At 34.0% G+C, this 26,203-nt stretch overlaps 1 protein-coding gene across 2 annotated transcripts in view; it reads right to left on the reverse strand.

The window, feature by feature from the left end:
- LOC140442989 (solute carrier family 35 member F3) overlaps positions 1-22,912 on the reverse strand; it is a 185,505-nt gene extending 162,593 nt beyond the window's left edge. For both annotated transcript variants that reach the window (XM_072533982.1, XM_072533983.1), the window contains exon 1: positions 22,780-22,912. The gene's annotated coding sequence lies outside the window, so the exon portion shown is untranslated. The remainder of the gene's footprint in view (positions 1-22,779) is intronic.
- Positions 22,913-26,203: the final 3,291 nt, after the last annotated feature.

Here is a 26,203-nt window from a genome sequence, read left to right on the forward strand (position 1 = left end):
ATATGAAAAACCTAGAGATAGACGAGGGAAGACAAATAAATGGAACAGATAAATTCAAATATTTAGGAACCATAATATCGAACCAGGGAACAACAGAAGAAGATATAAACAACAGACTGAGACAAACAAGAAACTGTATAAGACAACTAAATTCAGTGTTGTGGGATAAGAACATTGCGATAAAGACAAAAAAGAGAATATATAATACCCTGACAAGAAGTATCCTGACATATGGGTCCGAAAACTGGACAATAAACAAGAGAAATAGAGGTAGAATAAGAGCAGTAGAAATGGAGTTCCTGAGGAGAAGCTGTAGACTTACAAAAAGAGACAGGATTGAAAACGCAGAGATTAAGCGGAGAATGGGAGTGCTATCAGACATAATCGACTATATAGAGGAGAAGAGACTATCCTGGTACGGCCACGTCAGAAGAGCGGACAGAGGACGCTGGATAAACAAAATCACAGAATGGAGCCCGATTGAAAGAAGAAAGAGAGGAAGACCCCGAAGGTCATTCAGAGATGAAATCGACGAGGCTATGGAGAAAAGAACCCTGCGAGATGGAGACTGGAATGACAGGGAAAATTGGAGAAAACGGTTGAGTGAAGGAAGACAGTGAAAACTGTGGAAATCCTTAGTAGTAGTAGTAATCACAAGGAAGACGATATTTGTGAAACAACAGTTTGCTATATACTTTAGTAAGAAGTAAAAAATTCCTCATTGTAGAACCATTAAATATTTAAAAGTGAAAAAAAAAAAGAAAATTTCACTCTAAAGAGTTTTTATAATCTAAATCTAAACTATGTGATAAGATTCTTTAAATAAATAACTTAAATCCACCTTGTATTCATGACGAAAGTGAGAAAAGCCTTCCTAATTTTTATTATAATTACACGGTGTAAATTTTATCCTGACATTTAACTACAGCGCTTTAAACTACCTTTTATCCACTTTTGCTGTTTCATTATTCCCCCGGGAAACATGAAATAATCTGAAATGTCGACAAAAATCGATGCGTCTCATGCAAAATTAAGTCTTCAGAACCTTGAACTGACTCTCCGAAGTGATGTTTCCGTTTCCCTATTAATAATTCCACACCTGACCAGTAAATCAATTTTAGTGTTGGTTTTTGTGATTTAACAGATAATGGTGGAATCAATTATTGACGTTTGAAATAAGTATTACAAAAATACAGATAGTAAATAAAAACAACGTAATACAAAATTTAACAAAAAATTTATAAATGTACAGGAGTGTTATATTTAACATCAAATTTTAAAATTTTAATAATTCATCCCTATATCGCTCGATCACGCTCGTGTTTTATAATATTCAAAACTCTCTGAGGAATTGTAAACGACGGAAACTGCAAAATTCTAACTGAATCTGTCAAATATATGAGAAATATGCTTTGTCTTGGCAATACAACGAAGTCAATATAACGTTGTGAAACGCTCAGACGAAGTTTATGGATGTTGTGATGTCTTTTTTACATTCGAGTCATAAAAAAAGTATGTTTCACCTAAGATGTCACAGAAATTTGTATTATAGGTTATTAAAATCATATTGTTTTTTTTTTAAATAAAACAATATTTACCTAGAACAATAAATTATAGTTTTGGAGTTAGTTTGGCGCATTTTTAAAACATATTAGTCAAATTTTAATGCCTTTATACTGTTTTTCTGTACCTGGAGTTGCTTTATAGTCTTCCTGCTGATTATCTTATGGGCTTTCGATTCTTCACTTTCAATTTTGACAAATTTTTAAATTTTACGCTTGTTTTTTCTCTATAGCTACATATTTTATTATTCTATATATTATTATCTCTCTATTTCTTCTTCTTCACGTGCCATCTCCGCGACGGGGGTTGGCAATCATCATGGCTATTTTGATCTTGGATGCTGCTGCTCTGAACAGTTCAATCCTCAAGTTACGCAACCATGAGATTCTTCTTCTTCCTACACTTCTCTTGCCCTGGATTTTCCCTTGTATTATCAATTGAAGTCGGTTGTATCTCTCATTACGCATAACATGCCCCAGGTATTGCAGCTTTCGTGTCTTGATGGTTTCCAATACTTCCATTCTTTTGTCGATTCTTCTCATGACTTCGTTGTTTGTTACATGCTCGGTCCATGATATCTTCAGGATTCTTCTACACACCCACATTTTAAATGCTTCCAACTTTTTAGCAGTCGACGCGTGAAGTGTCCATACTTCTATCCCATTAGATTAGATTAGATTATTTGAGGTCGTTAAGGCCATGCGGCCTCACCGCACTTCGACCTATAGAGATCTTTTGTGCATACCTAAATCTAGTTAAACTCTAGAATGCCAATACTTCTGATGAAGTTGATTAGCTTCCTGGGTGACTTGTTTCCTATGTCAGAGGACGCCAGACTGACCTCTCCTAGGAATTTTAGTCTTTTGCAGAACAGTGCTACGCAGTTGCATAGTATATGTTCTGCCGTTTCTTTTTCATTGTGACAGAAACGACAGTTCTCACTATCTGATTTGCCCATCTTCTTGAGATGTAATCTCAGAGGGCAGTGACCAGTGAGAAGGCCAGTGACCATTTTGATATCTTTTTTACTCATTTCGAGAAGGCGGTTTGTTGCAGTAGGCGACACTTTTATGAGCCTTTTTGCTTGCCTTTGTCCTGTTGTGTTAGACCAATATGATCTTAGTTGATTGAGTTCCCAGGTACGGAGTTCCTCTCTGATGTGGCTTTTCGATAGTCCACAGAAGGGTTCCGGACCCTGGAATGGGGTATTAGCTCCTTCTTTTGCGAGGCTGTCAGCTTCCTCATTTCCTGCAATTCCCTTGTGACCTGGCACCCACATCACAGTTACATTGTTGCGTTCCGCCAGCTTCTTGAGAGATTGTTTACAGTCCCAAACCAACTTCGACTCACATGTAAATGACTTTAGAGCCTTTAAGGCGGCTTGGCTGTCTGATAAAATAAGAACTCTTGCCCTACGGGTGTCTCGGTTGAGACATTCTTGGGCACTTAAGTATAGCATGTATTTCTGCCTGGAAGATAGTTGGGGCGTTTCCAAGAGATTTAGATAGCCTGAAATTGGGCCCAGTAACTCCCACTCCTGCCCTTTCATCTATCTTAGATCCATCCGTATACCATACGAGTGAACCTTCTTCCACTTTTGGTTCAATTTCTTCACCCATTTGGTGGTTTTTTATGACCACTTCAAAGGGTGTTTCAAAGTCGAATTTGACTGGCATAACATCTGTCGGCATGTCCTTAGAATCCAATGGAATTTCTTCTAAGATTTTCAGGTGGCCAACTAGATCTCCAGGTTTCATTATTTGTGTCTGTCGCAGTTTTAAGGCGGTAGTTACTGCCTCCCTTCTTATGCAGAACTGCAAGGGAGAAAGGTTCAGCATCGCCTCTAGAGCTGCAGTGGGACATGTTGACATTGCCCCTGTGATTCCCAGACAAGCTAGCCGCTGCACTTTTTGAAGCTTGGCGTTAGCTGTTGTTTGTTGTGTTTTTGGCCACCATACAAATGATGCGTATGTGACCATTTGCCTAATTATTGTTTTATATGACCAGAGAGTCATTTTCGGTTGTAGGCCCCAAGTTTTTCCAAACGTCTTGCGGCAGGTCCAACTTGCCACCAAAGCTCTGGATAAAATTTTTTCAATATGACTATTCCAGGTGAGTTTTTGATCTAGGGTTACCCCCAGATATTTTACTTCCTTGGAATAGTCTAATGTGATGCCATTCATAGTTGGAGCCTGTAAATTGTATTTACGTCTTCTTGTGAAAGGTATCAAAGTCGTTTTACTGGGGTTGACATTTAAGCCCTCTTTCGAGCACCAACTTTTAATTTCGTTAAGAGCAGTTTGCATGAGACTAGATATAGTCTGGTCATGCTTGCCTCTAATTGTAACAACTAGGTCATCTGCGTAACCTTGGGTTATAAAACCAGAATCATGCAACTTAGTGAGAAGGTCATCCACAACCAAAGACCATAGCAGAGGCGATAATACTCCCCCTTGAGGGCACCCCTTTACCGCTGTCACAGTCACAGATTCTCCTGCAATACTAGCAGTGATGATTCTCGTTTTTAGCATTGACTGAATCCATTGTATTAGTGAGACTTCAATGCTCCTCTTTACTAGTGCTCTTTTTATGGATTCAAAAGAGGTATTATCGAATGCTCCCTCTATGTCAATGAAAGCGCAAAGAGCTATTTCTTTTGCCACTATTGTCTTTTCAATTCTTTCGACTAGCGAATTCAGAGCATTTATAGTGGATTTGCCAGTCTGGTAGGCAAACTGATGTTTGTGAAGTGGTTTCCTCGCTAATGTTTCGCTTCTTATGTAGTAATCTACTAGTTTCTCCATTGTTTTTAGGAGAAAGGAGGTCCCATAAAGCAGAGTCGAGAAAATATAACACCTTGCCAGCCTAACTCTCAAGTCCAATTTTAGTTCCCTTGCGCAAAGTACCTTTCTCATTTTATTGAAGTTTGTACCTGCTTTCTCTATTCGAACTTTGATTTCTTTGGAGTAATCGTTTGTGTGATTAATTATTGTGCCAAGATAGTGGTAGTTTTCAACTTGTTCTAAAGCACTACCGTTAATTGTCAGGCTTTCACCATTATTTTGGGTTTTTGATATCCTCATAACTTTGGTTTTCTTATTGTTTATTGATAATCCATATTCTTCTCCATACTCAACTATCTTGTTCATTAGCTTTTGAAGGTCTTGGAGGTTGTCTGTTATTATGATAGTATCGTCCGCATATCTAATGTTGTTAATTGGTGTTCCATTGACCTTGATTCCTGCTATTTCTCCCTCAAGAGCTCTTTTCATAATTTCTTCAGAGTATGCATTGAATAGTAGTGGTGAGTATACACAGCCCTGTCGCACTCCTCTTTTAACTTCGAACTCTTCTGATGTGTATTCGTTAATGCGTACGTGTGCCTGCTGTTTATAATATAGATTTGTTATAATTCGAAGGTCATTGTGTTGTAGTTGTTTTGCTTTGAGGATGTCCATTAGCTCTTTGTCACGGACTTTGTCGAAAGCTTTGTTGTAGTCTATGAAACAGACGTACATATCTTGGTTCACATCTAAGCATCTCTGGATTAGTACGTTGAATGCAAATAGAGGTTAACGGGTACCTACGCCATTATGTAATCCAAATTGAGTTTCTTCAATATCCATATCAAGTGTTTTGTAAATGCGTTTATGAATGATCTTTAGAAACAATTTAAGTGTGTGAGATATCAGGCTTATGGTACTGTCGTCGGTGTATTATCTAGCATTTTTCTTTTTTGGGAGACAAATGAATGTTGAGGTCAACCATTCGTTGGGTATGTCACCCGATTGATAAATTTTATTAAAAAGCTTTAAGAGGACATCATTGTACTCATTTTCTATTATTTTAAGGATATCAATAGGCAGTTAATCTGGCTCCGGGCTTTTTCCGTTTCTGGTGTTCTTTAGTGCATACAGTATTTCTTCCTTTGTAATTTCTACACTTGTTTCTCTGTCCTCAAAAGACAAGTTTTGTGGGTTTCCTCTTTCGTCGTCGAAGAGGTCTTCCATATACTCTTCCCATCGTTTTAGTTTTTCGTCAGTCGTTATCATAGTATTTACATTTTTATTTAAAAGAGTTGTGTTGTGGTTTCTTTTTTGCAGTCCTGCCATTTCTTTAACCTTTTTATGTATGTTGAATAGGTCGTATTTGTTCTGAAGATCCTCTATCTCTTTACATTTTTCCTCATAGTAAGTTTGTTTTGTCTCTCTTATCTTTTTTCTGATTTCGTTGTTAATAATTTTGTACTTGTCTTTGTTCTGACCATTTGACCATTATTTACAGTCAACTAATTTGAGATTGAGCATAAATCTAGTTTTCTGACTGTATGTTTGTGACTCTTCGTTTTTCAGTTTCTTTCAGATATCGTTAATAAATCTTTACAATACTTGGATCTTAATTTACCAGTAGCTTCCAACAACTTATCCTCAAGGAGTTTAAGTGTTTAATATTTTATGTTATATATGTTTTATTTTTTAACCCAGAGTTTTATGATCCAATTTTTTTTCGTTTTCTCTATTATAAATTGTTGCCTATTTCGGTATCAAACTTTGTTCAATCAATTCAAGGGCTTTAAACACTTTTTTTTTCTCCATTCAGTATTGTAGTCTTTTTTGTTTTGGCTTGCGTTAGTTTGAGCTACATTATTAGGTTGGATGCTGGAGTTATATCTTTGTAAATCTTTTCTTTTACATTCTACTAAAACTTGCTACTAATATAATAATATTCATTAAATTTTAGTAGTATTAGTTCAGTACGTTTTCTCTAATTAAACAAATTATAAACCTCAATAAAATACCGAAATAATGAAGAACTAGGGAACTAATCTTGTTATTCAAAAAAGGTGATAAAAAAATCAGAAAACTACAGAGATATCAATTGAGAATCAATTATGTTGAGAGTTACGTTTTCAAAAAATCTTTTAAAATATAAATTATTTATTGACTTATGTGGCCCCGATCTTATAGGTATTAGTAATATTTTAAGCAAAATTCTGAGTAGTGTACCCACGAATTGATATCAAATTCTGATCTTTTAGAGACATTTTTTCATTTAGTAAGATAAGGGATGCTTCTTCGATTTTCCTTTTTTTTATGCCCATGCCCATTTATCGTAACATTTGTGGTGGTAAAGTAGTCTTTAATTTTCTTCTAGATAAAAATCGTTCATCATTATCAATGGCGCTACAACTCTTCGTGAGTCTTTGCCGCGTTTACTATTGCATTGATGATGATGATGATGATGATGATGATGATGATGATGATAAAAATCGTTGCATTTACAAGGTATTTCATCAATACAGTTCTTTGAAATATGTATCCTGTGTGTTGTTTAGATAAATAATCAATTTGAGTGTGTTGGTTTTTTTTAACGTTCTTATGATTCTTTTTCTTTTTCCTTCTTATATGTAGGCTTTAAAGCCTGTTTCTGTTTTAATATTAGTCTCCTAAATTGTTTAAATTATTGTACCATCTTTTTCTTGGACTGCCAATACTTTTTCGTCGATTTGGTGACCTATCTCTTGCTATTAGTATTGTCCCATCCTCTGCCATTCTACTAATGTGTTTGTTTCACTCCTGTTTCCGTCTTGTCACCTATCCATTTATGTCTTCTATATTGCATGCTCTTTTTGTAGAATTTATAAGGTCAATTCATCAGACCAATAAAAACAGTAACAAGACACAAAACAGTCACAACACAGTGAAAATGAGAATACTGAAGAAAATTTCAGGAAATACGCTGAGTTACTTAGAAGATCAGTGAATATAATGAGAAGAAAATATAAATGAAATATTTACAGAAGGAGAATTAAGAGAATTAAGGTCAAAATAGCAAACGATAAATCACAAAATGATGAATAGAGGTATTAGTCGGCAAATGGACAACGGAATTGCTTATAAAAAGGAAGAAGAAGCAGTAAATATTTTTAATTAGAAATATTTCTCCACTCTAATGGTACTTTAAAAAGGTCTCATTATAATTGATATCCTTAAATTAATGTTGTAAATTATTACCAATTATCGTTTTCAGACCTTGGCGCTGTAAATTATAGTCGCAATTATATGCAAAATAAACGTTATTTTTCGTATTCTTTTTCTTCTATATGTTTTATGGTCTACACCTCTTAGATGCATAAAAACTTGCAAAAACTAACTTTTTTTAGGTTTGAAAAATGGCCTTGGCGGATTGGCCAATTGGCAAGAAAATAATCTTAAACTAGCAATAACATGTTGATATTATACAAACTCAAATGCATAGAGTAATTAATCGTTGTGCCCTAAGGCATAATATACACACAAATATTGTTTTATAAATATCAAAGTTCCCATTCGTCATAAGCACGCCTATGATAATAGACGATTCTAATTTTACTACCCTACATTCCAAGAATGTTTACGATATCTAAAAAAGCATGTTACATCTTCCATATCAAAACTTACGAAAAACATTTCTGGCGCCTATTTGTATTTTCTGAAATCGACAGGGTTGTTTTATGTTAGAAGGTAATCTATATTTTTTATTGAGCATTCGTTAAAATCAAGGACAAATTAAATTGGATTTGGGCCTAAAGACTTTTATGGAAACAAATTTCAGATAAAGTAAACTAGATAAAGTTGAGATAACGAGTGATTTTCATGTATATTTAACCAAATTTTGTGGAAGTTCTTTGTCAGTAGTAAAATAGACATTCCAAACATAAAAGAAAAGCACTATAAGCAAAAGAAAAATGGTAATCCGGTCGTAATAAAACAATTTGGATTCTAAAACTTCAAGTTCAATTACATCTTTCTCTTGATAGCGTGGAATCAAATAAAACTTTGTATAGAAAACTATGTTCAAGATCAAAGTTATGTTTTAGTCATATAATTATTCCGATTCAGTTATCTTATATTTAATCTTATACATCTTTTAACAACTTAAAATACTATTAACGAATTATGTCTTGATTTTCACAGAGTATATTTTTTTAATAAGAATGGAATAGTCTTCATTTCGCACGAGTATGAAATATTTATTAGTTTTTATGACACAACTGATAATCCTCAAAGTAATAGCATAAATCAATGACGAAGGATTCTAAAGTTATTCATTCCAAATTTCCATAGTTTAAAAGTTGACGTAATATTAATAAATCAATAATGTAGGTTCCTACATATTCTGTGGGAATAAAACTTCTTTTGAATTTTAAAATTAAAATTTTTAATTAAACAAATTTTGAAAAAAAAATTGTTTAATTTACTAATGTTTATATTTTGAGAACGATTTCTGAAGTGGAAATGAAAACGTCAATAAACTTATTTTAACCTTTAAATGTGGCTGGCTTACTCCCATTTAAATAGTAATTATATTTTGTTCAGTTATGAAAAAAAGTTAGATATGGTTAATATAGCAGGAAATGATTGTATATTCATTATCATATATATATATATATATATATATATATATATATATATATATATATACAGGGTGGCGCACCGAAAACGAAACAGATGCATTTACTGGCAGATGAATCCTTTTAAAAAAAAAACGCTTGGACCCGTCGATTTTGTTATCGAGGGGGAAACAAAATTGGCATAAAATCACATTAATATTTGCAGCCCCCTTAGCGGGGGTGGCACCATCCCTAAAATCTTAAATGGAAAGGGGGGTCGAATGATCCATCATTTAAAAGGTCTTTCAACTCCCTTTACAATGATGTAAAATTCATGTACTTCAATTCAGTAGTTTTGAAGATTTATTGATTTAAAGTTTAAATACATCATCGTAAGAGGAGATCAATACATAGCAGCAAAGTTGTTAAAAAATAAAGAATGAACTGACCTGTCAGCCGAGTAAATGTTGACAATGACCACCATTACTTTCCATGCAATAATAAAGATTTTGCTGAAAACGTTGCCGGACATTTTGCAATATTTGAGGAGTAATTTGATGGCACTCATTCACAATTCTTTGTCGTAAATCTTCTAAGGATGTTGGCTGAGTAGCATAGATTTTGCTTTTTAAGTAACCCCACAAAAAGAAATCCAAAGGTGATAAATCTGGCGATCTTGAAGGCCATTCAACGGCACCTCTTCTACCAATCCATTGACCTGGAAAGGTCTGATCTAAATAATGCCGAACTCTTAATGCGTAATGTGGTGGGGCACCATCCTGTTGGAACATCAACATATTCTCAACGTATCGACCATCATTCTGATTTTCAATTATATCTGTTAGCGCAGGATCTATGGCATTTTGTAGTAATTCCAAATACATTTCACCAGTCAAATTTCCAGGTAAGAAAAAAGGACCAACCAAATTATAGCCAAAAATGCCAGCCCAAACATTTAATTTTTGTGGCTGCTGTGTGTGTACCTCATGGTAAATTCTGGGATTAGAGTCCGACCAATATCGACAATTATGACGATTTACTTCGATATTTAAAAAAAAGGAACATTCGTCGGAAAAGCAAATGTTAATAAAAATTGTTCATCGTTTGTAATTCGTTCACTCATAACTTCACAAAGTTCTAATCGCTTATCAAAATCGTCTTCATTAAGTTCTTGTACAAGGTGAATTTTATACGGATGAAAATTATGGGCCTTTAGAATCCGTTGGATAGTACGTCGACTAACACCACACGAAGTTTGCAATTTGCGGGTACTTAATGTAGGATCTACAATAACTTGCCCTAAAACCCCCACTTCTGTTGCTTCGTTCCTTATAGGATTTTCAATATTACGTTTTTTATTGGCGACTGATCCAGTTTCCCGAAATTTAGCTACAAGTTCTAGAACATATTTTCGGTGCACATTATTGTTCTCATGTCGCTCATTAAAAATTTGTGCTGTTCTATTAGCGCACTGATTATTTCCGAAAAATATTTCAATAATTTCAACCCTTTCTGCTGTGGAATATACCATGGTTAATTTATGTATAAAGCAATAAATGATATTTTAACAACAAAGATTGATCAAATCAATCGCAAACTAATGTACTATTTCCTATTTAAAATAGGTACGTGGCATTCTCTACTTATCTTTCTTCAAGAAACAACTTTTTTTGTCACAAAGGACACTTCAATTGCTATTTTTATTATTAATAAACCATGGGCGTAGTAAATAAAAGCATTTACTTATCAAGAAAATGTTTTTACTCAAATTTCTTCTGAAAGAAGTACACACTAATTTGATGTACCTATTAAAGTCTACTTTAAACTTTAAATCAATAAATCTCCAAAACTACTGAATTGAATACATGCATTTTACATCATTATAAAGGGAGTTGAAAGACCTTTCAAATAATGGATTATTCGACCCCCCTTTTCATTTAAGATTTTAGAGATGATGCCACCCCCGCTTAAGGGGCTGCAAATGTTAAAGTGGTTTTATGCAAATTTTGTGTCCCCCTCGAAAACAAAATCGACGGGTCCGAGCGTTTTTTCAAAAAAGGAATCATCTGCCAGTAAATGCCTCTGTTTCGTTTTCGGTGCGCCACACTATATATATATATATATATATATATATATATATATATATATATATATATATATATATATATATATATATATATATATATATATATATATATGATATGATATTTAGGTTGTTTAGTTCGCATAATTTAATCAGACGTTCTCTCCAAATATACCTACTACTTTCTCGTTTTTTTTTTTACTTCCGGTTCTGCCGGTAAGGTCTCCTGTTATAATTGTCTCCACGTTCTTGTTGGTTAGCTCTATTCTCTTTCTACTCTCGGGGAGTCGTCTGTTGGTGCATATACTCCGAGTATCACTGTCTCTTTACCGTATATGTCTATATGCATTTTAATTATCCTATCGTTGATTGGCTCCTATGTACTAGCCCTGTTCTTCCACTTATTTTTGATTAGAATTCCCACTCCTGCCTTTGCTCTACATTCCTTCTTAACTCTGCTTAAGCAGTGAATATGGTCTTCTATTGTTTCCGTTCCATTTCCTTTCTTTTTGGTTTCTGTTGTTACTAGTATGTCGATGTTGCTTTCTCTAAACTCGTTGATCACTTCCGTCGCGTTTTTGTTCCATCATTGTATATTCCATGTTGCACATATGAATGTTCCATCTGTTCTTCGTTTTGATTTTTGGTTGAGCTTTGATAAGACTCTTATTATTCCGAACTCTTCGCAACATTGTGCCCTCCCTCCGTATCCAATATGGGGCTCCCTCTATCAGAGGTGTGGATTTCTAGCCGGGGATGAGTGTCCGTATTTGGCTTTTTCATCTTGCGATTTTCGTTCTTTTTACCCTTACGTTTTTCTGTGTGTTAGGTTGCTATAGTTTGGAGGACCTTTTCTTCAGCCGCCCATTCTGGATCAGACGCTGTTGGTTCTTCCGCCCTCTTGACCATTGTTACTTTTCCAACCATCCTCTGCTCTTGAGACCATTGACCGGTTTTCACCTGTACCCCAAGCAGGGACCCTCACAGGGTGCTATCAGCCGGGTCATCTAAACCCTGTTTTTTTTAGAGGTGTTGCTCCTCTGTCCCTCCTCTTTTATCCGGGCTTGGAACCGGCTGCATCGGTTATAGAGCTACTCAATTTACCCCACACCAATACAGGCATAGTTACTAAGAATAATATTAGGAGAAAATATCCTTATATACAATCCTACTTCCAATCGTATTTTATATCATAACTAATACGAATTCGACAAATAATGTTTTTCAAAAATTCTAAAATTTGTTGACACTCTGTACAACTAAAATATTTGCCAATTATCGCTTTACATAACCAAATCTACTAGTGTAAACATTGCTAATTGTTGTGCAATGCAAATCAGCAAGGGGCTTTTTAAGTCATGTTGAAACCATTAATAGCATTATACAATTATTGCAAACAATGTTATGACCCAAATATTTTATCAACTTGTTGCTCGTTTTAACAGGAAGAATAAATAGATCAATATATTGTATGCATATACGAGAAGAGCATCTCAATATAGCTTGTTTAGATTTATGACTCATTTTACAATTACAAACATTTCTAAGTTTATTTTTACTTTATTTTTAACGATTTTGTACATTTTACTTTTTAAATCTTACATTTTTTGACAGATATATGGGAGAAACAATAACATCCGAAGCCTGGAAAATCCAGACGAAAAAAAAAAATAAATAAGAGGAGCAATATACATTTTTTTAAATTTTCAAGTTCTTATCGCAAACTACTTATATGTATAGAACCACCCACCATTTTATGCTACGAAAGAGGTCCTAAATGTATTCTGCTGTCTGCACATTAAATGACAAAAATACCTTGGACTTTCTATGTGCTGTATGTCCATTTAGGTAGAATAACTAATGGAAGTTTGTCCTTGGCCTAAGGCATTTATATAATTATCCTAATTTGGAACATTTTTTTTTATTTTTCCTGTACTCACCCTAATCAAAAGGATTTTTGTTGTAGTGAAGTATCCCAAGACCATATCAGGATAATCAGAAATATGTTTTATGAAACAACCAAAAAAATGTGCAGATTAATAAATTGGGGCATTTTATAAATGCTGGAAAGTCAGATAGATGTAACCGAAAACTAGGAGGAAAATCCCACAATTTCCTTATAACGTATCATGTAAGTTTCACTTTGAGTATTAATACATAATTAAACCATGATTGATATTGCCATCCCACTTATATAAAATTGGAATACGTAACTCTCCTGTCTATATTTGTGACAACGTATTCATTGGTGATTTATATCATATATTCCTCTGACCCACTCCGTTCTCTTCAATTCTGTATCAAGAACTAATTCATAATGAGGCAGTTTTCTACACTTGGATGTGCTACTACGTGCTACTACACTGCTCTACGTGATTTTTTAAATAAATCTGAATTTAAATCAGATCAAGACTATCCGCAGATGATTGTGCGGGTAAAATAAATATGCACACAGGATGCATATGCTCATGCTATGGCTGTACAGGGATGCCCAACAAAATATTCAATCTGTGGTACATATTTTTCCGGTACGGGGAGATTTCTTTGCCAGCGGATCATGTTTTCATGCAAATAGAAAAATTTACACAGCCCTACAGTACAATAAAAACGCCTTCACAATATTACGACATTTACTCCAAGAAGGGAACAGTTAAACATCTTGGAATTTAAAAAATGTTGAAGGGACCAGTGCCGCTAAACGAATTATTATATTTTGTTTAAAATTGAGTTGTTTTAAAAAACTTATGGTCCATCCAAACAATTTCAAATGTTATTGAAATGTGGAAAGAAGCGTTTGACTGAACACATATTTGCTGTAAAACTTCAAAACAAAATTAAATCAAAAAAATTCCAGAGCCTCTCGAAACTATTAGTGGAACTGTCAGGGAAGAATTGGGCCAACGATCCTGAGCTAACATGGTTATAGCCAATTCTCTCTAAGACTGGTGAGCAAAATGACAATCAAGCTAACCTTAGTGAAACTAAGGATGATAACGTCATCGAAGAAGCTGATTGCTGCGATTGCAATTATGATGATGATGGGGACCTTCATGATATGTAAAACTCCAAGTTTTTTGGGATATAATCAATACCAGATTTTTAGCATAAAGGTATAATATTTGAATGATTTTTCATCCAAATTTTAGGTATATTAGTTTTTTCGTTTAATTAGACAATACACAAAGAATGGATGAACAATGAATACCAGATGAAATACTAAAGTGGCAGCCAGAAGGAAAGAGAAAACGAGGTAGAACGAGAACAAGTTGGAGCGAAGGAATAGACAAAGAGTGAAAGAAATATAGAAGTGCGCTTATCGAAAAACTAGACGAAGTGGCAATAGGAAGTTGAAAAAGGCGAAGAATATTATAAACTGATGTATAGTAGTAATAAGAAAGTGTTTGATGTAACGGCATGGTTATGCAAAAAGTAATGTAAAATATAAGTTAATGGACACTCCAACTTGTTCAGTAATAATCAGTTTATCTGCTGCCAAAAAATTGATACTGTAGAAATGTCTAGGATAAAAAAACGGGCATGTAGAAGTTATACTTCTATACACGCGTTCGCCGTTACAAATTTATATGGGAGTCAATCTGCACAATTACATAGGTATGTAATGCTATAGGTAAGACAGCAAAAAGAGAAACAGAATTAGGTATACACGTATATGGTGCATCGTTTGCTGTATATAAACAACATTTAACCTGTAATAGGAGTATAGTAAATTAAGGATTGAATCAATATTTTGATGAAAAGTAATCGAAATAAAATACCATTATTACTACTGTGCAGCTACATTGTGCAGCTATGACGTCTTGGACAAAGAAGTGAGAAATCAAGTACAAAAAGCAAATAGATTGAAAGGATGAATTAATAACACTATATGGCGAAACAGACACATTAACACTGAGATGAAATCAAGAATTTATAAATTCAGTGTAAGACCAATAATGACATATGCCTCAGAAACAAGACCCGACACAGCCAGAACACAAAGGCTACTGGAAACGGCAGAGATGAGAGTGAGAGTACTGAGAAGAGTTACAGGAAATACACTGAGAGATCGAAAGAGAAGCGAAGACATTAAAAGAAAATGTAGCGTACAGTGTATAAGGGAAAAAAAAAATGGAATAACCCCATAAGCAGAATCTGCCACGGGGAGAGACCCGTATCGTCAAAATAGCAAGAGTTAAGTCACCAGAAGTATTGGACGGCCGGGTAAAAGACGGATTGACAACCTTCCATAGATGTATTAATTCACCAATGAACAAGCAGAATTGCTTATAAAGAATAAGAAGAAGAAATTCAATAGGTTTCGACCTTGGACCAAGCTATGTATCAAGTATCAAGTTTTTAGGATTTTTCCTTTATAGTTATAGCACATAAAGGCAGAAAAACAGACAGACAATAACTATTGAGTCCTTAATAATAAATATTAAAAGGGTCAAAAAATTTAGTATACAGTTTGTTCTCATAAATTGTGGAGATAATTACAACATATTCAACATATATTCTAGCGAAAATGAATGAATTTATTCAATATGCTAACGTGAAAAAAAAAACGAATTAACTCACACAACTCTTTTCTGAACCTTAAAACTTGAATTACTAAATTTTTAGGTAACTAAACTAAGCCTCAGTTTTATTAATAGCATCTTGCCGCCATTTTGTAAGATACTTTTAAATTGGACCATGAAATTAACATATTATTTGAAAGCACTTGTATAAATCATTAGGTCCCTGGTTTTTTTTATTCTTTGTGGCATCGTTTCAAAATCTCCACTAAATTGTGAAACTCTTATTAAATTAACTCTCAGTGAAAGAATAACTCGTTCTTCCCAGATGGAAGATACATAAAAGAAATTTAAAATAACAATCATTATATTTGTCCCTTTCATTTCTACGCCAATGACTACTATATGTACTAAATATTCAATGATAAATAAAATAGTTTGGAAAATTAAATAATGTATAAAATTATCGAAACAATATTAAAAAAGATATTATGATTTTTCCATTCTTTGATTTTTAAAACCAAAGTGACAAAAATCAGAACGTAATAAATAAAAAAATATATTCCCTCATTGGAATCGACTCGCGACTTCTGGGTCTAAATACCGCGCTTCAACTCATTCGACCAGTAACCTTAAATAATACGGTGGCTAATCAATGTCATTATTTGACAAGAACACTATTAAGATGTCAGTTTTTTGGTTGTATTTTGTGTTTATTTATTTATTGTATTCCAAAAATGGAAAGATTATTACGAATCATAGAAGTTCCAGGAAGAATATTTATTTGTAAAAGACTTTGGCCAAATGTATATATGTACCGAATTACTATAAATAATAGTAATATTATCAAATATTAAATTATATATACAAAAGGAATATTCTTATATTCGAGAGAGTAAGAGAGAGAAAAAATATCTTCTGTCTCTCTCTTACTCATTATCTTACATATGTAATAATTTTGCCGATTCACTCCCGTACAAATTTCCAACGTCAAACGCGCGTATAGAAGTATAACTTCAATAAACTGTAGATAATTTAACCTCCTGGGGCCTACTACATAAGGTCTTAATGTGTACTAAAAATTTTTTACAACTTTCGACAGCGTAACGTTTACACTAACACAACAATAACTTGAAGAGCTTCTTTACGAATCGGATTTAAACCTTTCCAAATAAAAAGACCTCTTATTTGCGCCGCCAAAATCAGTTAACGATAATTCTGAGTACATAAATTCTTCAGACAACTCGGACATATTAGAAGAAACCACACAGAAAGACCCCTTTAGCAGCCAAAGTATAGAAAATTGGATTATCAGTTATATACTCCCTTCTTCTTCTTCCAGTTCCATGACCGTTATCGATCGTTGGACATCATGTTGGCTACCATATTAGCTATCGTGACTTTATTGACAGCAGCTCTAAATAACGATGTAGTTGATTTTCCATACCATTGCCTTAGATTTTTCAGCCATGATGTTCTTCTTCTACCAGGACCACGATTACCTTGGATCTTTCCCTGAATGATCAGATATAAAAGATCATATTTTTCAAGGTGTCTCATAATGTGAGCGAAATATTCCAGCGCCCGAAGAATTTTTTAAGCAATATATTAATGACAGTATATTGGAAACCATGACTCTAGCAACAAATCGAACATATTTTTTGTTTTTCTTAAAAACATTCATTTTTTGGTTGAGAAAGTATGGAGTCGCAAAAGTCAAAAATGTGCTATGACGCAAACCCAAATTTTAATATTCAGAACATCTTTAAAGGTTGTTTATGATGATGAATTCGACGATCAACAAAGAGTAAACAAAATTTATAAAGTCTTACCTCTATTCAATAGTATATTAAATTGTTGTCATGCTCAAATAAGACCTGATGATATGAGTATAGATGAAATGGTAATACCTTCCACCGGTCATTGCGGAATTCTTCAATACTGTTTAAAAAACCAAATCCCGTTGGTATTTAGATTTTTGTACTTCCCAATCTCAATTAGCTAGTATTTGATATGGCAGTATATCAGGGTGATTAAACATTCCCAGAGCTTACAACACAGAAATATGTCCTGAGTTAATTAACAATAACTCTAAGTTTGTGTGAAAGTCTTGTTCCTGGTCATCACATTTACTTCGATCGCTATTTTACGACAATAAAACTTGCTGATATATTACTAGTAAGAGGTTTACACGCAACAGGCACGATTGTAGAGAATAGACTGCCTTGAAATTGTATCTTTTTCGCAGAAAAACAGTTTATGAATAATCTGAAACGTCCATCTGAAACGAAGGTTCGGGATGATGGAAGCATTGCCATAACTCGCTGGTGAGACAGCAAACCTGTTAGGATTCTATCAACAGACCATGCTGCTAACAACGCGGATCAATACAAAAGATGGGCACAGCGTAAAAAGAAATACGAAATGGTTAATAGACCTGAGGTGATCAAGCCCATTGAACAGGAGGATTTTAGAAAATAATACCTCTAATAGAAGGTATGACTAACAATGCTGATACTAAACAATATTTGAGAAACTCTTGCATTAGCTTACTTCAACAACAACAATGTAAGTACAAACGCAATTTTCATAGAAATCACCATATTTTTAAAAAACAAAAGGATTTGCTAAAATCAATTAAACAAAAAATTGATAGAGATTCTCTTGTACTCAGCAAGGCTGATAAGGGTAATTGTGTTGTAATCTTAGAACAAACTCAATACATAGAGAAAGTAGAATCTTTTCTTTCAGATAACAGTTTTGTAGTTTTGGAAAAAAAATCCACTTAACACCTTTATTAATAAAACATAAGCAATGGTCAAATTGTTTAATGACACTATTACTAAATATAACAACAGAAAGTTAACTGTATCTAATCCTATAACACCTAGGTTATATGGACTTCCTAAAATCCATAAACACAATTGTCCCATAAGGCCTGTAGTAAGTTTTTGTAACACTCCAGTTTCTATTTTATCAGAGTTTATTTACAACACAATTCAGTCTATCACTAATTTTAAACCTAAGTTCTCCATTAAAAATTCTTTAGATCTAATAGAACGGTTAAATAACATTAGGATAGAAGAGGGTTTTTACTTAGTTTCTTTTGATGTTTCCAATCTGTTTACTTCTGTACCAAGAGATGAAACATTACCTTTAGTACACAATCTTCTAGACAATTGCAACATATCGGCAAAAGACAAAGATGCTATCTTAACTATACTTAAATTCTGTCTGGATCAGGACTTCTTTCAATTCAATCAAAAAATATATAAACAACCAACAGGTTTAGCAATGGGATCTCCATTATCACCTTTTCTAGCTGACATTTTCTTAGACAGCTTAGAACAGAAGTTTGTTAACAACAACAACAAAATAGTTTTTTGGTCAAGGTATGTTGATGATTGTATAGCTCTCATACAGGGAACCCAAGATGATGCTTTACAGATTCTGGATGATCTTAATAACCTCCATCCCAACATCTCTTTTACTCTGGAACCAGAATCTGATAAAAACTTGAACTTCTTGGATATGACTATATCCCGTAATAAAGATTCTTTAGAGTACAATATTTACAGAAAACCTACCCAAACAGATCATGTTATACATGATACATCTAATCATCCAACCCAACATAAAATGGCTGCTTTCAACAGTTACATTCATAGGTTACTCAAATTCCCACTTTCTAATGATAATTTTAATTCAGAACTTAATACTCTTAAACAAATTGCTTTCAATAATGGTTATGATCCTAACATTATCTATAAGCTTCTAAATAGAGCTAAACTAAAAATTGCAGAAAAGCTTGCATATTCGTCACAATCTTTTCTTCAACCTACTGCTTCAAATAACACCAGATATTTCTCCTTCACTTACATTAACAGCATTTCCAATAAAATATCTAAACTTTTTACTTCTACAATTGATAACATTAAAATTTCCTTCAAGTCATACAACACCTTAGGTTCCTTCTTAATCAACACCAAAGATAGGATGAACACACTTGACAAAAGTGGTATTTACAAATTAAAATGTGATGATTGTGATGCCTCTTACGTAGGTAGAACCATTAGAAAGTTATCCACTAGAGTTTCAGAACATTTGAAAAGACCAAACTCTTCAAGTTTTGGTCAACACTTATTATCCAGTAAACACAATTTTAACATCAACACTGGTTCTTCTATCTTACATGACATTAGTAGAAAGAAAAACTATATGGAGTTGGATTTATTGGAAGATTTGGAGATTACAAGGGAAACAAATGAAAACTCTCACTGTCTTAATACTCAAATTAATTTAAATTGTACTAAATTTAAACCTATTTTTAAAAACTCTATTACAGCTTCACCTCGTAGGGGACCCAGCTCGACTGTTTAGACTTCCTGCACTGAGCACATCCATATTAATTTTATAGTTATACCATTAACTGTGGGTTCAACTGAACTACTTGGATTACACCCCATTTATATACTTTGCTTTCAATTTTGATTTTCAATTTTTAGTATTTTAATTACATAGTCAGATCTCTTCCTTTCTACATTACAGATAGTGCTTGGTAGACCATTTTATTGTAGTCAACTACCCACTGTCTAATATATTGTTTAGTCCTTTTCTTGCATTCTTACTTTACGTCGACTTCAGTTGCCCTCAAACTAACACCTTGATTATTACAGACAGGTTTGAGTGTGAGATCTGGATTATTCAATCTACTTAAAATATTCTATATAATTTTATATTTCATCAGTGACCTCCTATAGTAGTGTCAGTTGGACTTTTGGTCAATACTTAGTTTCATAGAATTGTAAAAAAGTGCAGATCACATATCTATGATTGTGACTGCTCATCCAAGCTGTCATTTGTCACATGTCACCCCAACATTTCCGTTAGATCGGGAGCCATTCTGTCTCCGGCTTCTGCAAGTATTGTAGCCTTTCTAAATAATTTTAAAGTGTTTGTTTGTCCTTTTGTAGTGTAGTGTGATGTACATTTATATGTTTATGACATTTTGTTCTTGTCGGATAGGCCGCAATTGACGAAGTAAGTCTATAAACGTTAATCACATAAAAACTCTTTATCAACCATAAACTTCGAGTTTTTATCGAAGTTAATCAATTTCTTTGGTTATAAAAAAAAGTTTCTTGGCTTATTTCAGATGCCCCTGAAGATGATCTAGGGATCGAAAGTACTTGGGCAAGATTTAATTAAACTGTGCTCGATATATGCCTTTTATCTGATCAAAGATTTTAGAAAAGGCTATGTAACAAACTATTACCTATTGGTAATAAAAAATCTTATAGAAAAATGTACTGATCATAATAAACCACTAGCTTTAATATTTATGGATATAGAAAAGGCCTTTAACACCATAAATTAACAAAATATGTTGGAAGCCTTGACAGAACGCCGAATTGACTATCGGTATATAAATATAATTAAATGCATGTACCAAAACGCAACCGCTAGTGTTAGAGTAGGTGATCGCCAAACTCAGAAATTCCCGATACAACGTGGAGTACGTCAAGGGGACACCATATCACCGAAACTGTTCACTACGCTTTTGAAATATGTACGTAGAAGAGCAAAACTGACCGACAAGGACATAAACATAAATGGAAAAAAGCTTAACCACCTGAGATTTGCAGATAATAATGTGCTGATTGCTGATATGATAGACGAAATCAAAGAACTTTTAAATCAGCACTACCTTTGCTCGCTAGAAGGGGAAAATTAAATATATCTAAAACCCAGATGACAAATCTTGTAGTCAGCGAAGATATATGCGTAGAAACAAGATCCATAGACCAGGTAATGGTCTATAAATACCTAGGTGACCAGATTCGCAAAGGAAAAAAAACCAAACCGTTGCGTTTCTCCGTCGTATAAGACTGACTTGGGCAGCCCTCAGCAAGTTAAACCAGATTTTCAGATGGTCCGACATACCAATATGTCTTAAAACAAATCATTTAATCAGTGTGTTTTGTTAATTATAACAAGAAGAACAGTGAAAACGATCCGTGTGGCTCAAAGAGCGATGAAGCGTGCTATGTTGTCCGTTTTACTGCGAGACAAGATCCCAAACCTCCAAGTTCGACAAAGATCACTAGTGACAAAGAGGAAATATCAACACCGAAGTAGAACTAAGTAGGTTTATGTGGCTCAAATGACAGATAACAGATGGACAAAGCGGATATTGAAATGGAAACCAAGAGATGATGTCTACCGAAGCAAAAGTCGTCCACCAACACGTCGGACTGGCGATTTATAGCGCTGTCATAGGATTTGGATGCACAAGGCACAATATCGAAACAGATGGAAAATTATGAGGGAGATCATGATCAAGAACCCTATCCAGTTCATGGTTGAAGTTTACCTTGTTGACAAAATGTTGGCAGTGTGTCCGGCACCAGCACGTACACAAAAGTGAACAATTCATTTCATCAGAAACATGCTAGATTTAGTAGTTTGCAACTCTTGGTGTCAGTACAAGAGAAAAAACATGTACCAGCCAAAAACATCCCTCAAATGATTTTATTCAAATTAGAAATGAAGAACAAATGATTTTAGTCAACACTAAATCTTCCGATTCTGAAACCTGGAACCAAAACATAAAAAATCATACTTGCCGAAGTTAAAGGTCTTCATAAGGGTAAACATTTAGTGGACTACGCTGATAAACAAAATAGATGTAGAAAGGTTAATTGTAAAAATACTACAACTGCATTTTGTATAAAATTTAAGATATTTTTGTGTAGTGTACGGAAAAGAAATTGTTTTTTAAAGTTCCATACCAAAGACTGAGTTTTAATACATTGCTCTTTGTATAAAAATAATTAATATTAAAGGATTGATTGCTAAAATATGAGTATTTAATTATAGTGTTTCTTTCTTATGTTTGAATATATTTTGGTATAATATATAATTTTCTATTGCATATTTTTTTACACTTTTGCTGTAAGTAGCAATCATAAAATATTTTTTAAAAAAATACTCTGGGTCTCAGGAGGCTATGACAGAACACAATTATGTACTGGTCGATTTTCTGACTAAACTACCTAACAATAACCCCTCGCATGGTTATTATAAAGAAAACAATAAAAATATATAACACAAAACCCATTTAATAGCCATAAAATTAGAAAAACATCAATCAAATCAACTGCCTACCGATCCCCTCATGCCGTCCTATCTTTTCCCATTTCCCCACATCAACCCCTAATACACAACTATAAAAACTTACTTACCCTATCGCCTAGGTACCAGCTCGTCTATGCGAAAACGAATGAGGGTTTATCGACCTCTCAGATGACGGACAATGCAATTTTCACGGTAATCGGCGACTGAAAACAGTGGAAAATACCGCAAGTGTGGTTTTCCGAAGACGAGACGCGATTGAGCGATTCTCTGGTCGGAAAAACTGTAGGAAAACAGTTGGCGGATGCTCCGTAGCGGCGCACGCAGGGTGGGGGTAAGATAGGTGTGGCTGGAGAATTGTAAAAAAGTGGAAAGAAGACACTTGTGCATACGAGGTAGGAAAAGATTAAAGATGTTTTCAAGTTCGAGTGTATTTTTATACCATCGCTTGACTTCTTTCTAAACTTACTCTAAGGTTAAATGATATTTTCGCTGTTAAATTCGAAGGGAAAATTTTATCTACATTATTTAAAACGACCACTATAGCTGAATATGGTTGAACAACAAGGTAGCATTTGGCAGATGATATTTAATTTTGTATTGTAGTCCTTTTTGGACACATATATATCTAATTGATTAATAGTTTTAATGGAGATAATTTTGTTATCAGTGAAAAATCTTTTCCATAATCCAGCGGTTTTGTAGGAGACGATTTAGAACAAACTTTATATGGAATTGACTTTATAATAATAAAATTTACAATATTAAAATATAGAAACGCAAGAGGAGCATAGCCAATCAACGTAAAACTTCAAAAATATGGAATCTCCTTATCTTTGAACATTTCAATAACCGTTATTTAGCTATCGTGTCCTTCTGTTAGGATGAAGGTTTAATTACAAAATAGACTAGCGCGAATTAATCAATAAAATTGCTGTTTTTACTATTCTCTTTACAATTTCATAATCTTTTCGTATATAATACTCGTATCATAAGAGAGAAAATTTTGCCGGCAATATTTTCGATCGGTATGAAAGTTTGTTGCTTGGCAATTTTCACGAATTAAATTTTGACAGTTAAATCACGAGACGTCAGTCGAGTGATTTTGTCAAAATGTTATAAGCAAATTCAAAGTAAAGGACAAAACACCAATAAGACGAAAAATGGGAAGAACGTGTTACCTTATGGAAGAAAATTAAGCTATGCTTGTAAAATGGGCAAAGGCAATGGTTAAACACGGATTCCCAATAAGGAAGGATAATTTGCAAGACAGTGTCAAGAAAATGGTAGACGATCTAAATATTAAAGTTCCATTCAAAGGGGGTAGACCTGGAAAAAAATGGTATATCAGTTTTTTAAAACAACATCCAGATCCAATTGCATGACAAGCTCAAAATTTGACTTCATCCAGAGCTTCAATCACAACACCTCAATTGAAAAAAGGGTTTGAAGAAGTCACCTACTTAAGGGATAACAATTACCAGGACATCCACGAACCTCAGAGAGTATTTAACACGGATGAGACAGCAACCCAAAGAGCAATAAGGTTTTAGCAGCTAAAGGTGAAAAGTCAGTGTACCAGCAAGTTAATACAGATGAAAAAGAATGCTATACTGTACTTTTAGGTGGAAATGCTGCGGGCAATGTTTTACCTCCTATGGTTATTTTCAAATATAAGAGGATACCGAGAGAGCTAAGCATGTCAGTTCCGGAATATTGGGTTTTGGGTGCTCTGAAAATGGATGGATGACAATGAGAGTAAAGAGAGAAAAAATATTAAATTAGAAGAAGAGAAAAAGAGACGAACTGAGGAAAGAGAAAAAAAGAAAAAAGAGACTGAAGAAGCACTAAAACTTAGAAGTATTCAAAAATTAACAAAGAAGAACCAAAAGATTTATATAAAAAATCTAAGACTGATTATAGCTCAAGTACTAAAGAAGAAGGGTTAGAATCTGAAAATAGTATGAATGATATACCTGATGGATGAATGATGATCATGATGATGAAGAAAAAAAGTGTATAGAACGAGAGGAGTACCAGAATACAAGTATTACTATGAAGCAAAGTGATTATGTAATTGTTAAGTTTCCTGGAAAGAAAAAATTTCACAAATATGTTTGTATAGTCCAGACGGTTACAAAAGAAGACAATATTGAAGTTATGGCGATGAAAGCATGTGACCAGTCTAAAATCTTATTTAAAGAAAACGATCAAGATATTAATATCATAAGTATTTCACACGAAATTACCCGAAGACACACTAACATGCATAAAAGAGAAAAAAGAACTCCATATAAAATACCTGAACACAAAAAACTATGAGGACTTGGAACTATACAGGAAAAAAATAAAGAAGTGAAAAGAAAAGTGGCAAATGAAAAAAATGAAAGATGGGAAAAAACATGCACAGAGATAGAACAGCACATAGGAGGAACGAGAAATTCAGAGTCATGGCGCATCTTAAAGTCGCTCCAAAGAAATAAGACAGAGAAAATTAAGATCGGTCAAATCAAAGAAAACGAATGGCAAGAATACTATAAAAAATTGCTAACCGAAGACCGCTCCGAATTCAAAGAATCAGAAATAGACGGAATAGAAATCTACACACATGGCGAAATCGAATTAAGCCTAGCTGAGGTAAAAAGAACGATTAAAACTCTAAAGAACAAAAAAGCAGAAGGTCCCGGCGCAATACCACATGAATTGATAAAAAACTGATCGGAAAAGTTATTCCGTATGATACATAAAATGTTTGAGAGAGCACTGAATGGAGAAGACTTACCGGCAGAATGGACCCAAGCATATATGACATCAATATACAAGAAAGGAAATAGAAAAAACTGCGAAAACTATCGGGGAATCAGCATTATATCGTCTATAGGCAGACTGTATGGAAAGACCATAAAGGAAAAATTAGAAATATATATACAAGATAAAATCGGAGAAGACCAGGAAGGTTTTACAGCGGGGAAAGCATGCTTAGATCACATTTACACGGTCGAACAACTAATATAAAAAAGAATGGCCAAAAATAGATCCGTCCATCTGGCTTTTGTTGGTCTTAAGAAGGCATATGACTCAATACCTAGAACCAAGCTATGGGAAGCAATGGAAGACATCGAAGTTCCACGAAGATTAATAAACGAGGTCAAAGGACTCTACAAAAATAACGAATTAGCTATCAAAACGGGCAATAGAATATGCAGTCCATTTAAGACGACAAAGGGACTACTACAGGGTTGCTCCACATCCCCCACCCTGTTCAAAATATTGCCGGAAAAAACCCTGAAACCATGGAAAAAGAAGTGCGAAGGAATGGGTATACCAGTAAGGAACGATCTATATACGCTAAGTTTTGCCGACGACCAAATAGTGGGGAGGAACTTTTTTGGGGAGGTTTATCTGACTTACTTACTGTTCATATTCTGGACGTCGCATTGATAATATTAGTCCATTTTCAAACAGCTCTACAAAGTTTTTTCAATATTTCTCCGTTAAAATAGGTCTAATAATTGAATATATCTGTTGTGAATC

This window comes from Diabrotica undecimpunctata, chromosome 6 (assembly GCF_040954645.1).
Source record: "Diabrotica undecimpunctata isolate CICGRU chromosome 6, icDiaUnde3, whole genome shotgun sequence".
NCBI classification, from domain to species: domain Eukaryota; kingdom Metazoa; phylum Arthropoda; class Insecta; order Coleoptera; family Chrysomelidae; genus Diabrotica; species Diabrotica undecimpunctata.